The following is a 16203-nucleotide window of genomic DNA, read 5'->3' on the forward strand; positions in this document are numbered from 1 at the left end:
TCGAACTATCGGGACTCGAATGTGTTTCCGTAATCACTGCATGGTAAATCTGAAAACGTCAAAAGTCATGTTATCGATGTTTGTCGATAATAAAGAAATGGTCTGTAATATCTCTAAACAAACGGATTGACGGTAGATGTAAGTAGAATCAGCTCACTATCCTGATCAATAAAATATATACTATACACCACGACTACATCCACGCCTCCGTCTTTGAGCAGAATTTCGAATGGACTCCGATTATGACGAATCCTTTCAGACAACGATTTCTGCACAATTATAAAAGCAACTTAAAGACCTCTTCAATATCAACTTTGCAGCTATATTAATTCCATGGAAATGTCAACATAAGTTGTAAAAATGTGAACAGCGCTGTCGAGAGTCGTATTCACAGTAATTAATTAAATTACACAACACTTATCGATAAAAAGGACACGGTGAATGGTGAATAATCAAAGCTAGCATCGTAAATCGATAAGGAAATCATTTACAGCAACAATGGCGATGTCATCAAGCATATGTGATGTGAGTGGGTGAATGTGAGTGGGTGTGGGTGTGTGTGTGTGTGTGTGTGTATTTTGTATGGTTTGCAGATCGCTCGTAATCCAGAAATGCTAATCAAAATTTTTTGTGCATTGCGACTTTGAATTTGAATGCGAATGTGAATACGAATGTGAATGGCACTCAGTCGTGCGTTTGTGCTTGTGTATTTCTGTGTGTGTGTGTGTGTGTGTGTGTATTCATCAAATTTCAATCGAATCAATTGAAGCCTACAAAAGTCAATACTCAAAGCAGACAGGCAGGCAACGGTACTTGGTTGCGCCCATTTTGCCCATTCACATGTCATTTGCTATATGTATGCGCATTCCACACGCCTCATTTCGAATGAGCAACGCGACGAAAGCCAGCACACAATCTCACACACACACACACACACACACACACACAGAGAGACACTCAGAAGCATTTGACTGATTGACTAACCCGAGTGCCTGGCATAATTATTTAACGCTTTTCATCAATCATCCAAAGTGCGCGTGTAAAGTGTGAGCTAATTAGCTCAAATATTTAATTGAGGCAAATAAAATCTGAGCAGCGGCCGAAAGTATGCGGCAGCAAATGCCTATACACTTACATGAGCCAAGTTTGGTTCGCTTTTGGCCCAGTTTGTGGCAGGCAACAATAATTTATAGCTAGTATGAAAAACTACAGCAGTGCCATAATTCCAAGAACTTTCCTATATGAAATACCTCGTTGGAGCAAACTGCAAACTTTGCCCAATAAACTAGAGCCGTAAAAAACTTACTGCCGTACTGTGATTCAGTGATTCTTACGAAGACAGAACGCTTAATGAGCTGGTTTATTACACAGCTTCAGATACGCGCAGCGATTCGCAGAAGCATTAAAATCATATTGCATCAAATCTGATTACAAATAGCAAAAGGCGAATGATTTCCGACCGGAAATCAGTTGAACTTGCAATATGTCAGAATACAAGAGAATCGAGAATATATAATAGAGCTACAACAAGAAAAGGCTTAAGGATTATTCACTAAGTGGCAGCAAATTTAAGGATATTATATGGAAACTTTTATATGTCTGTCTCTGTATGGGTTCTGCCAAGTATTATGAAGGTTTTTTCACAAGCGCTCGATATCAATAATACTTGGCCCATGTCTGTCAGGTTCTACGACAGTAAATTGGAATCTTTGATTTTTTCTACAAATATTTACTAATATAATAATAATAATAATTTTTTTTTGGCATACATCATATTGCCAGATAGTTGTCTGAAGGTTACCAACCTTTTTTTTTTTTTTTTTTTTTTTTGTTCAAAAATACCTAAAATTTTGATGTACCTATTACATATTATGTACATACACTTTCATGAAAATATGTAATAGGTACATCAAAATTCTAGGTATTTTTGAAAAAAAAAAAAGAAACAAAAATAAATAAATAATAAAATGGATGGTAACTTCCTATTAACATATATCATCCTGTTCCACTCGTTATTACTATGAATAATGTAAATACTGGCGTCTAGCCCATAATTTAAGTTAAGATTTAATGATGACTGCGCCATAGAATCTAAGACAAAAAGCTGTCAAAAAAAAAAAAAAAGTAATAAAAAATTATATCATATGTCATCCCTGAAAAACTTTGCTCAAAAAAATAAAATAATAATAATAATAATAAACAAATAAAAATTTTGACACATAAAATAATAATTAACTTAAATAATTAAATAAATTAAACAAATAAAAATAATTATATATATTCAAATATAATTTGTAAAATATGAAATTCCTTCAGAATGATATACAGAAGAATCCGGTTAGGACGACTCCGCTTCTAGTATTCGCACGGTTATAGCGACGAAAATTCTGGTCTCCAGACAAAATGTTATGAGCAAACCGTATCATAGAGAATATACAGTGCACTCAACTATAACCATATATGTTTACTCATACAAGTTTGATTATAGCCGTACAAACTCTATAAGCGGAGTCATAGTAACGGGATTCCAGTGCACACAATTGATTTATATGACAGCTATTCAACTGCATAGATGGAGCTTGCCTAGAGCTATAGTAAATGGCAGCACTAATTCAATGCTCATTCAAGCATCTGGTTCAATTCATTTAGTTCAATTAGTTCATAGTTCGTAGCATATATGATTATATGTAATATATCAGCGACTAAACTAAGACTAAAGTGAATCGGAAGAGCTACGAAATGCGCACTTCTCTCTCTCTCTCTCTCTCTCTCTCTCTATCCTTGAACTAGTTCCATGGCTAATGAATGAACAAGTTAACTAATTCAATTGAGCAACTTTCACTAATGTAAATGTACATGTATGTGTATGTGTATGTGTGTGTTGTATGTGTATAAGAGCATTTCAACTGTCGCATATCAAAGAGAGAGCGAAGAGCTTTATGTTAGTTGCCACACATGTGTGCAAGGCTGTGTGTCAGTGTGTGTGTGTGTGTGTGCTTGTGGCACTTGAGCTGGCATCGCTGGCATCGCTGACACGCACATAATTGGCGGCATCGCGGCTCAGTCGAGCTGCTGAACAGCTCAATGCGTTGGCAGCTCTCAGTGCCTCAAGTTGCAAGTGCCAACAGTTGGTGCTGCCTGTCAATTGGCATTCGGAAATGTTGCCCGGCTCTCGCTGCACTCGCCGTGCGTGCCGAGCGGTAGGTGTGAGCAGGAGCTCAGCTGAGCTGAGCTGAACTGAACTGAGCAGGAGAACAAGAAAAGCTGGCCCCCTTTGTCCGCCCATGCTCCACGCTTTCAGTTACCCCGCATCAAATTACTTCCGCTGGATTTGAATATGTTGTTAAGGGCGCCGACAAAAAGGTAACGCGCTTCACTGTTTAAGCTGCCTCAAATGGCATACACACACATACACACACACACACACACACACACATATACTCACAATTACGCGAATGACAGGAAAAGCGCGCAGAATGCGCATGAAAGCATAAAAAGTGGCAAAAGAAATGTAAATGTAAATGTGTGTGTGCGTGTGTGTGTGTGGAATGTGCGGCGCAAAGAAATGGCAAAATTATAAAATATACACAACGACACACACACACACACACACACACACTTGCTGAATGCCAATTAAGCCTATGCTTGAGCTCTACATCTGTCTGTGTGTGTGTGTGTGTGTGTGTGTGTGTGTGTCTGTGTGTGTGTGTGTGTGTGTGCTTTGGCAGGAGGACAAGGACAACGCCTGCGTGGCAATCAACAAAAGACGCGAAACCAAATAATAAATTTAAAAAGAAGCAGGCCCATGTGTATATGTCTATATATATATATGTGTGTGTGTGTGTGTGTGTGTGTGGGGCGTGACTGTAAAAAGACGCCCAGCACAAAAGGGAAATTGTAATAAAAATAATTGACAACTATTTGACATGCCTCATGTCCGACGCACGCAAAAGGCCATGCAACAAGGATCTCAGCACACAATCCCCAGACGTGCATTTACCAGCACTTTAATAGGCTCCCACTGTACGTGTGCCTGTGTCTGTGAGTGTGGTTAAGTGGGTGTGTGTGGGTGTATGGACAGTTGTCTATAGACAAGTCTGCAATTTTACATTTTGATGCCTTTCATTTCGGGCTCACATGATAACTGGTTACAGCTGCAGCTGCTGGCGGAGCTCTGCTCCCACTCACTCCTTGATTGATTACAGCGAAGCAAAGAAGACAAAAAAAAAGGAAACAAACAAAAAACGAAATATACGAAAAATGAGTTAATAAATAAATTTAAACAAGAAGGCTCTAGACGAGACTGCTCGACTAGGAGATACCCTGAACCCTCCAAGCTGATATTCTACTCACTCTACACTTCTTTTAGGTATGAGAACGCCCTCTGCTAACTGCGCAGTAAGCAGCGACTGCGCTTGGGCTGCGCTGCAGTACGGGCAATAGTATGAGAATTTACTTGCTGAATAACTTCTTTTGTAACGATCTTAATGAAATTTTCAGGGCGTATTCATATGGTCAAAATGTGTGTACATTCCAAAGCACAAGTCTCTAGTACTTGAAATGCGTTTTTTACAAATTAGGGACGAAGGGGGCGTGGTATCAAAAATCTGTTGATTACAAAATGTTTGTATTCATCATATGTATACACACAGTAAGTCTGAAGTCTCCACGTCTAATAGTATTCCAATGAGGCTCAAAAAACAAAATCAATTTTTCAATTATTCTCGATAAAAAAGTTATCGGATGATTTATCGAAAAAATAAAGCAAACTCTTACTGCGTATGGTATACACGAGTATGCACACAGCTCTCTAGCTCTTATATCTTTTGAGATCTCGGCGTGCATATGGACGGACAGGGCTATATCGGCTCAGCTCGTCGTGCTGATCAAGAATATATGCACTTTATGGGGTCTGCGATGATTCCTTCTGTTACATATCCGTTACATACTTGTACACAAAACGATTATACCCTGATTTTCCATTTTCAATGGGTTCAGGGTATAAAAAGTGAGACAGTCCCATTCATATAATCAATTTGGTGCTTGCCAGCACTCAATGCTCATAATTAAATGAAAATTCACTGAAATTTTATTACAGAAAATTGCATGAAAAGCAACCAGAGAACCAGAGAGCCAGAGAATCAGAGAACCAGAGAACCGACAACCGACAGCTGAGAGCCAATAGCCAGCGAAATAGCATTTTGATTGATTCCCTTGAACCCATTTCATTAGTAATTCCATGAAATTGAATTGCCAATTTTGAAAGCGTCACAAATTTTAGCTCAAAGGCGAGTTAAATACAAGAAAAGAGGGAAAAACGAAAAATATAAGAAAAAACGAAAAAAAACGAAAAAAAAAATATGCTGTCAAATTAGCGAGAAGATTATTAAATCACAATCAGTAAGCAAACAATTAATTATTGAGCGTCTCTGGAGCCAGCAGCAGCAAATCAAACCGAATCGAATCATCCAAATAGATGGATAGATAGATAGACATATATATATATATATTTATATTTATATGTATCTGCATTTATATCTACATTGCATGTGTTTATTCAAATGAAACTACTCAATTCAAGAGTTTATATATACAAATCTATATAGATATACCCTGGAATATAGTAAATCAGGGTATATTGATGTTGTGCAAATCTATTCAAAAAAGGGGCGTGGCAGAGCCCATAAGGAATATGCCTATATATTCTTGATCAGGATGACGAATTGAATCGGCTTAGTCCTTTCTCTCTGTCTGTCCGTCTGTTTGTATAAATTCGTCAATCTCTGAACCTCTTAGATCCAAAGAGCTGAACTCTTGTTGTAGCTCCCTGTATAGATCAAAGATCTTGTTTGTTTAAAAAAACAAAACGATAACTATTTCTGTTTAAATGTTATCGATTCAAAAATCTTATCGAATATCTGATATAACATCTCCTATATCTCTAGAACTAGAATCTGCTAATTTTAGATACCGATTCTAGTGTAGTATCATGCATTTTGCACTCTTATTATAATTTTTGTATGTCGTACCTCAATGAAGAGCTCAGGGTATCGCGTAGTCGAGCAGTCTCGCCCAAGGATTTCGGATTTGTTTTGAATTCAGATAATTGCGCTGCCTTCGACAGAAATCAAAGTAAAATTTCAAATGGAATTGAAAATGAAAATGAAAATAACAATTATTTGTTGAAATCTTTTGAATTAAAGAAAAAAGAGAAGAGGTAAAAAAAAAACAACACACACACACACACAAGCACAAATCTCACGTATTTAGAATGCCTTTAAAATTTGCGTATTTACATTTTATTTTTGTTTACAGCAACCAAAGTCAAATTCGAATCCCATGAAAAAGTCGAAGCATCAAGTTTGATTTATGAAACTCTTTGCCTTAGTCGAGTTCCGAATTTTGTTGTTCGCCCTGTCTATTTATAGCAATCAAAGAGATTAAATTGAATAGAAATTGTTTCGAATTCAGTTCATGAGCAATTAATGCAATGACAAGGTAAATGATTATGCCCGCTGTCGAAAGTGAGACGAGTATATTAGCATTCGTGCACTGCTCGCTACAGACCAGATAAATATAATATCTATATACATATAGTATATATTTTATACTTTAACTAGAAACCAATAAATTCAATAATTGAATTACTGCTGACCTATTCTGTGCTTCTGGTTTTTTATAGTGAACGTCCCAAAACGTAATATAAACATTTGATATGCACGCCCCCATTGGGGCTGTGGCACATCTGGCCAGAGTATATCTTCTGCAGCTTTATGGCTACAAACTTCAAATTCATGGACCAAGTTTCTGCGGTGCTCCTTTATTGATTTGCCAAATGTCATACATACATATATGTATGTACATATATGTATATAGGAATACCTCTTGGGGTGAAAAACAAAAAAAAAAACAATATCTTTAAAGTTTTGGAGATATGAAAAATGTATTAGCTTTGCTCCTGCGGCTTGCATTTGGAATTGGGTTGAAATTAATAACTTTACCAGAGGTATGCGCATAGATAGGCCTGTACATTTGGGGATGGTCACCTCCGGAAATATTGATTTTTGAATACACTAAACAAACTTTGGACCCTGAACGAGTATTGAAGCAGTCCGAGTACAATATTCTTAATTGTTAATACTAATCTATTTATATCTTTTGTATCACATTCCAAATCGCTCTCACTCTTTAGCTCTCTCTCTCTCTCTCTCTTTCTATCCCTGTTTCCACCCTTTCGCTATCTCTCTTTCTTTCTATTTCTTCCTCTTTCACTATCTTTTTATCTCTCTCTATCTCTAGCTACCCCTCTTTCTCAACTCTCAACTCTTTCTCTCCCTCTTTCTCTTAATATCTTACTCATTTTCTAACTCTTCACCTCTCTTTCTTTATCAATTTTTCTTTCACTCGGTCTCTCTACCTCGACCTCTGTCTCCATCCTTTCCCCTCCATCTCCATATAATTGTGTTACTCTCTCACGAAATTTCTCTCTCTAAATTTCTCTTCCCCCTTTCTCACTCTCCAATTCTCCATCTCTCCATCTCTCTATCTCTCTCTCTCTCTCTCTCTATCTCTATCTCTCTCTCTCTCTCTCTCTATCTATCTCTCTCTCTCTCTCTTACTCTCTCACTCTAAGACTCTCTCTAACACGCACTCTCTCTCTTTCTCTTTCTCTTTCTCTCTCTTTCTCTCTCTTTCTGTCTCTCTCTCTCTCTCTTGTCTCTCTTTCATTCTCTCCCTCTTTTTCTTTGCATCATAGTCTTTATCTAACTCTTCGCCCTCTTCCTATCTTCCCTTTTCTTTGCAGAAATCTCTCTACCTCGGTCTCTATCTTCATCTCCATCTCTCCGTCTCTCTCTCTCTCTCTCTCTCTCTCCTTCCTTCCCTCCCTCCCTCCCTCCCTCCCTCAACGTACACATATATCTGTCCATAAATATGATTGGATGCCCACTAATAAGTATCAGTTGAGAATTAGATGCCGATTGGCATGCTCATTTGGCATATTCGTAGGAGTCGCAGCACAGTCGGCAAAGAAGCGGGAGTCAAATGAGACACGTTCCGGCTAATAGGCACGTACTTGGGAAAACGACAGCGCCAATGGCCAATGGGCAATGGCAAATAAAGATGGCAATAAAGCAACGTGGCAAATGAGATGCGCTGCGCTGCGCTGCGCTGTGGCAACACGCGATGGTGCCACGCGTTGGGCGCCACAAGAGCAGCGGCAATAGCAATCGCTACAACCGGAAACGGGAGGAACGTGCAAATAGCCGTCGGAGAGGCTCATCCAAATGATAAAGTGGATTAGTGGAGCAGCAGCCAGGACCAAATCAGCTGCCCCGCTCAGCTCGCTGCTACTCGACTTGACTTGCCTGGACTTGCCTGGACTTGTCTCGACTTGCCTCGACTCTGTGGCGCACAACAAGTGCTGTCGCCTGGCTTTATTTATGGCAATGGCATTGCACTGTTGCGCTCAATGGGCGTCGATAAATCTCAGTTATCGAAATTCGCTTGGCCAGCGGGACGAAGAAGCGGCGCCAAATCAGAGATAAAAAGCGTCGAATGGGATTGCGACTGAAAGGTGCCCCAAAGGCCAAATTCGAATTTACCCTTATCTGTGATTGACCAACACAGACAGACTGAATGATTGACGGACTGAGCTGAGGTCATGCGGATGTGACTGATTGGGTGACTAGCAGACAGACAGGCTAATCAACTGACTGACTGATTGACAACCATTATCGTGACTCAATCAGCGCACCTATACTCGATTCATTGATTGACTGATTGAACGGACCTTCTGTATTATCGTCGCTTAGATCATATAGACTGATTGCCTCACTGCTTTGTAGAGCTGCCTAGCTAACTAACTATTTAACATAATCAATCAGTCAATTAGTCATTCGATTGACTGAAAAGCTGTCTGATTGAAGTATTAATCAATCAAGTAGCCAGCCATTCAGCCTATGCAAAGTCAATCAGTCCAAGATTTTACAATTTTATTTTATATGGATTGCTTATATTGACTGACTGATTGAATGATGTTCAACTGATTGACTATACATCATTTAACAAACTGATTGACGGCCTGTTTTGATGGATACACTTCTAATTAACTGCATTGCTGAGTGACTGATTGACAGAAATTGCTTGACTGATTGATTAGCTGATTGATGAACTACTTCCTTACTGACTGATTGATTGACTAGCAAATTTATTGATCAACTGTACTGACTCCATTACTGACTAAGCTCATGATTAACTGCATAGCTGAGTGACTGATTGACTGAAATTGTTTGACTGATTAGCTGATTGATGAACTACTTCCTTATTGACTGATTGATTGACTAGCAAAATTTATTGATTAACTTTACTGACTCCATTACTGACTAAACTCATGACTAACTTTGTGATTGACTGACAGATTAACGCCGTGATTGATTGACTGAGCAATTAATTGATTGACATAATCCTTGATTGATTGAGTTCCTATCTCATTCAATAATAGACGGGCTGATTGAACGATGATGACTTTAACTGATTGATTGATTGATAATTAACTGGACTGATTGGCTGCTTTATTCCTCGACTAAGCTATGATTGACTGCCACCGAGTAACTTACTTCGCCATTGACTGACCAACTGATTGATTGATTGACTGACTGACCGACTCTCTGATTGGCTCATTGAATTCATTCACATTTGTTGCCCTAAAAAAAGCGCCTTAAATTAACTAAATTTTCTCTATAAAGTTATATAAATGTGTATGTATGGAGATATAGATATAGATATAGATATATTATATATACCTCCACCCAATGCATGTAATATATATAACAAGTTAATGTACTTTTGCGATGTTTGCTGGAATAGTTTGCCGCGACTTTCCCTTGCCCATTCATGTGCAAGCAGCTGCAGAAACCGCGCGCTGCTCAAAAACTTTTGCTATATTTCGCACAGCTTTTTTCACACATAAACTAAAAGTTTCTCATTTTGTTTGGTTTTTTTTTAGTTTTTAGTTTTTAGTTTTTAATTTAGTAAAGTAATTCACAAGTTGTTGGCCAATCGCTGTTTGAAATTCTTGTTGAGGTGTTTTACCCTCTTTCGAGCAATATAGCGTTAAATGGCGTATCGCGTGCCCTTTAGCCAGTACGTGTGTGTGTGTGTGTGTGTATGTGTGTGTAACCTTGCAAGTAATTTACTTGGTGTCTGAAGGATTTGTAACTGCCAATGAATGCGTGTTAAAGAAACCGCCAACTGGGTCAACTAGCACAAAAACTAACTTCATCAACGGCAAATGCAGCATAATGCACTCTCTAAGGGTATATGGGTGTGTGCGTGTGTGTGTGTGTGTGTGTGTGATATGACTGTGTGCTGCCTTGGCATCACACCGCAACGTGTGCTTAACCATCAAATGAAAATCAAATCAACTCAAAATGTCAAAAAACTTTCCAAGCTAAATGCAATTTATGAAAATGCACACGAACTGACGAAAACGGCATGAGAATCGCATAGAGGGGATTGATTTGCTGTGCTGCAGGCGTGACTGGAAATTCAATAGGTTCCAAATTGTTAATACAATAAATAAAGGCAGAAGAATACATACATACATACATATATATATGTACATATATAGAGCATAGACAAAAGCTGAATAAAATTCATGAATTTTGTAAGAAACAACAGACTATAAAACATTAAGTTCATTGACGAAAGCTTTTACTGTATGACTGTGCATGTGTCGGCATGTATGTGTATGTGTGTGTGTATGTGTAGGCGTCTATGTGTGTGTTTACAAAACTGCAATAATGCGCGGCGTCCTTCTACACTTTCAGCGCGTCCAGCTCTGCCCCCACTGACAGCAGCCACTGAGCGTGAGATGCATGTGCATGTGTATGGGTGGATGGATGTATGCATGTGTACAAGGTGTAGGTGTGAGTGTGTTTAAGTATACATGTACATACATACATATATAGAGTGGCTGTGCCACAGCATAAAGTATGTAGAAAGTGGTGCATTTTGTGCTGCTTGGCAGCTCGTTGTTCCATGCATGTAATTTCATTAGGGCAGTAGGACAAGCTCACACACATGTATATACATAAATATACACATATATGTATATATAAACACATACATGCATATGAGGAGCGTAAGCTTTATGTGAGAGCGTATAGAAACTGCATTTGAACACACACACACACACACACGCACACAACAGAATAGAGAGCCGGCTGCTGGCATTCAATACTCAGCTGTTAAAAAAGAAAAACACAAAAAAAATACTCAAAATAAACGAAATGCCGAAAAAAAATTATATATACATACATACATACATACATACATATATAAAAGCTTTAACTATTCGCTTTGCGTCTTAAGCTATGCTCCGCGTGTATTATGTAATTGTAGGACACTCACACACACATACACACACACTCATGTATATTTATGTATGAGCGCCTCACACACATACAACGTCAGCCAGCAGCACGCCAGTCAAAGGCATAAAGACCACACACACACACACACTGACACAAAGACACACACACAGACACAGCGCAAGAGAGACACTTCATTTCTTGGCATTTTCTTTTTCTTGGACTATGCTAAAACACACACACAACTATACATACGTACATATTATACATACAAACAAACATACTTATGCATGAGCATGTATTTTGCCTGCTGCTGCTGCTGCTGCTGACGCTGACGATGCTGCTACGATTTTATTATTATCGCTGTCACACACACTCACCACACTCACACACAGGCAGCGCAAGAGAGCGCACAGCAGCCAGCACTAACTCACACTCACACACACACGCATACACATTCAAAGACACACACACACTCACACAGCGCTAGCATGTCGCCGCCTTTGTCCTACTCGCTGGCGTCTTCAGCTGACGCTGCCGCTGCCGCTGCCTCTGCCGCAGTCGCTGCTGCTACGATTTTGTCGCCATCTTCGCTGCCTTTGCCGTCGCCTGTTTTACCATTTTTCTTTTACGCCTGTGTCTGCGTCAGTATATGCGTGTGTGTGTGTGTGTGTTCGTGTTTGTGCCTATGCGTCTTTGTATGTGTGTTACGTTCGGTGTTTATTTTTCGTCATTTCGAATGTGACTGCGAGTGTCATTTTGGTTATTTTCTTCTTTTCTTTTCTGCTTTCAACTTCGGCCGCTCTCAGCTTCGCCGCATTGTTATGCCCTGGGCTTGGCGACTAAGCGAGTATATATGTAGGTTTTGCATAATTGTTTGTTTGTTTTTAAAGTTTTTCTTTTGCGCTCTAGAGTTGCTTCACACATATTCTTAGTCTCTTACTGTCTCTCTTTCAATCTCACGCTGCTTCTCTCTCCATGTCTCTCTCAGCCTGCTGACGTAGAGGGCATTGTTCAGTCGTTGACACTTTTCATTTTGCTTGTGTCATTGGCATTAATTAAACACATTTATGGATTGGCTTAGCCACAGGCAGGAGCAGCACCATCAGCAGCTAGTCCGCCCGTCCGTCAGTCCGCCCGTCCGTCAGTCGGTCACAATTTCAGTCATTCAATTATCGATTATGACATTCATTCACAGCTTTTGGCTGGGACGAAAATAGCAAGGCGAATCTTCTCTCTCTCTGGCTAGCGAGCCGCATCCCTTTGGCCAGCGTCCACGTTTTTGCCATCAAAGTGACAAAACGAGCAGCGGGCGGGCGAGGGAGTCAGTGAGCGAGCGAGCCGACAAGCAAACAAACAAACAAACAACAAGACTGCCAGGCACTGGCTGGGCCCTGGCGGGGGTAAACATTAACTGTGCTGCCTGTGGCTGGGCAAACGGGGCGTATGTGTAACATTCGAGTGGGTGGTGTCAGTTGTCAGTCACCAGAATCGCTCAATTGACTCTTCGTATGCGTGTGTGCGTGTCTGTTTGTCTGTGTGTGTACTAAAAATCTCTGCTACTGCAAACACTTTAAGAATTAGCCTATGGCTATATGAAACAATTCGCACACAATTTAGCTAGCTTTATCGCATATAGAATAGCTGCAGCTTAACTAATTTGTGCTATCGATAAAATGGGAAATAATTTCTTGGTATCGATTTTGCTCTACATTTATATCTCTATATCTCTGGCATATATGTGTGTATAGGAAAAGTGTTGTTTAGCAGATCTATTAAATCCACATTAACATTAGCCAAAACACATTGCTTAGCCACATCAGAAGTTGCAAGACCTACAAGACCTATAAAGAAGTATTGCCGTATACCATACTATTGAGATAAACACTTAAAATATAGTAAATTCAAATATTTAGATAAATAATTCAAATATGATTAAAATTTTAATAGGAAGTATAAAATTTATCGATGGGTTTAACTCAAAGAATTGAAATAGATGCATGTATAATCATTTATAGTATTCAGCCTATAGCTGTACTTCGATTAATATAAAAACCTTTATACTTTACTCTGCATCTCTCATGAAACAACAATAAAGAACAATCAACAACGATAAGCAACTTATCGATAACACATTTACATTCGACCATTGATTTCTCTTCCACTGTTGTCCACATAGCAGTTGAATAACCTCCACACATAAAGACGCCCGAAAAAAAAGGTAAATAGAGAATAAACTACGCAAATCGATAACTCAAAACTAGCTTGAGATGCGCAGAGAAGGGCGCCAGCACGTACTTCACTTTCTACGTAGCGCCCCAAGTTAAGGTAATCCCTACCAATTGACCGCAACAAATTGGAATTCACCGATGCAACGAAGAAATCAAAATGCGAAAACCCAATCAAATACATGGCAATAATTGTATTCTGGTCGACCAAATGCTGGCTTGCCCCTTCACTCCTTGCTGCTTGCTGCTTGCTCCACACTCCTGCCCACTCTTATTGTGTGGCCGAGGGCAATGAAGGGAAAAAAAATAACAAGGCGCAGACAAGAGGCGACTACACTAACAACAACAACAACAACAACAATGAGAGCAAAAGTAGAGATGAAGAGGCAGCAGCAGTAGCAGCCGCAGCATTCAATTTCACATCCTTGAAGGCGGCAATAGCAGTGCCAAAGGCCTAACCCGAGGGTGGCACACACACACACATACACAAACACACACACACACGAAAAGATTGAGTAATTGTGTGTGCTAGTGTGTGTATATGTGCCTCTTCTGCTTCTTCTGAGGCCACACACAACTTCATTAGCAGCGAGAATAGGTTTTGGATTTAGGATTTTTATTCTATTTTCTTTTCAGGTTTTTGTTTTTTTTTTCTTATTTTTTTGTTGCTTGTGACAATTTCTGTGCTGCTTTGTTACATAAATACACAATTGCAAACACATCAAAAAACATATACATAAGAAAGAGAAACTTTAAAGCGCAGCGAAAATAAACTGCTGCTTCTGCTGCTGTTGTTGTTGTTGTTGTTGTTGTTGTCCTTTGTTGGCTTTGCTTTTGCGTAATTTGTCAACTAATTGGCACACGCAAACACACATGAGAAGCGTAAAAGATTTGCCTTGACTTGCGGTATTACATGAGAGTGTGTGTGTGTTGTGTCTTCGCCTGTCTCATACAAATTGGATTAACGGTCCAACAGAAAGGCAGCTGGAGCTAGCACGTTGACAGTCAGTCAATCTCCTCTCCCTAAGACCCGCACTCTACCATCTCCCTTCCTCACATGCACACATGGCAAAAGAAAAGCTTTGCATAATTCGCGCAATTACAGTTATGTCTTGCACACCATACACACACAGGCAACTAGAGTTAGCAAACAAATATTTAGCAAGCATTTTGTGTTTTTATATCTTTTCAATAATATGGTCACACTTTACACGCACATTTTACAGCAATTCATCTTCTGCTGCTGCTGCTGCTGCTGCTGCTTCCTCCTTCTTCTTCTTCCTGAGTTGAGATCCTCACTTGCTCACTCTCTCGCTCGCTCTATTGGCCGTTATCTTCTGGCTGGTTTACGCTCCGATTTGTTAATAACTGCTCACTCGCGAAACAGCAACAAAAACAAAAACAAAAAACTCACACTCTCACACAAACTTACATACGCTTACAATCTAACGTCGAACTTTATGCACCAATGATGGCAATAGATTTGAATTCGAAAAATACACAAGTGTCAATAAATTCATTTGTTATTACGAATATATTTACAGGAGCGGGTTAGAGCATTTGAGTTCGGCTTGAGATTCGCACACTTTGTTGGTTGGTTTTTTATATTTTATTTCGCTGTAGATGTTGTTGTTATTGTTGCCAAAAAAAAAAGCAAAAAAAAAAACAAAAAAAAAGAAGTAGTTGGACTCTTGCTTTCTTCAGCTACAGCGGCGACAACTGCTGCGGCTGCTGCGGCTCTGCTGCTGTTTTCAACTTTAAACAAACTACTCAAAAAAACAATTGGAGAGCGCACGAAACAGCTCCGCACCACATGACCGCACTACACGATTGACAGTTTGGCACTAAACGTGAGCTTCGCGAGCTTATCAGCCAGTCGGGGCCGAAGTGAACGAGCCGAACAATTCGCATAGCCGAAAGGAGAGCCAACCGAACTGAACGATGCTCGCTGTGGCTGTGTGTGTGTCAGTGTGAGCATGCGAATGTGGGATGTACAATATGAGAGTGGTAAATGTATGTGTGTGTGTGTGTTTGAGTGTGTGACAGACAGAAGATGTGCGCGACTGTTACAAAAGTTGTAGCCAAAACGCCCAAGCAGCGGGCACTTTATACATGTTACCCATGTTCATTGAAGAAAGCGCAAACAACACAGACAACCCATTGGGAAATAGCGCGCATGTGTTAATGGGTTTGTGTCCTGAATAACTAAGGAGAGCACACGCCCGGAGACGAGGATGAGGATAGAGCGAGAGCGCGCTGAAGAGAATGCAAGAGCAGTTAAGCACTGCACACTACATAAAAGCTCTTTTCACTCTCTCTCCCTCTCTGTCTATCTCACCAAATTAAATGAACTCAAATACTGCATGGTAACGAACTGATCAGTGCGAGCAAAAAGCTTTTTTATGCCTATGCTTTGATTTTAGTTCCTACTTTATATCATTGAGATTGAACTTTTTAATGTCATTGGCGAATTGATGATCGATTAATTGGCAAATACCTATTTGATAAATAATTGATAACGCTATTTGTGAAGATTTTTAGAATTATTAATACATACAACACTTTTTACGCTAAAGATTTTCCCTGTGACTACAGTAGATATT

At 39.5% G+C, this 16203-nt stretch overlaps 1 protein-coding gene across 2 annotated transcripts in view; it reads right to left on the reverse strand.

Moving 5' to 3' along the window:
• Positions 1 to 15546, reverse strand: part of Cngl (Cyclic nucleotide-gated ion channel-like) — a 72185-nt gene extending 56639 nt beyond the window's left edge. Inside the window, exon 1 of one of the 2 annotated variants that reach the window (XM_089264556.1) lies at positions 14814 to 15462. The gene's annotated coding sequence lies outside the window, so the exon portion shown is untranslated. Of the gene's footprint in view, positions 1 to 14813 lie in introns of both variants that reach the window. The other variant, XM_089264558.1, reaches the window with a different exon arrangement.
• Positions 15547 to 16203: the final 657 nt, after the last annotated feature.

Source organism: Drosophila navojoa, chromosome X, assembly GCF_054131105.1.
Source record: "Drosophila navojoa isolate 15081-1374.11 chromosome X, UAZ_NAV_1.0, whole genome shotgun sequence".
In the NCBI taxonomy this organism is placed as follows: Eukaryota; Metazoa; Arthropoda; class Insecta; order Diptera; family Drosophilidae; genus Drosophila; species Drosophila navojoa.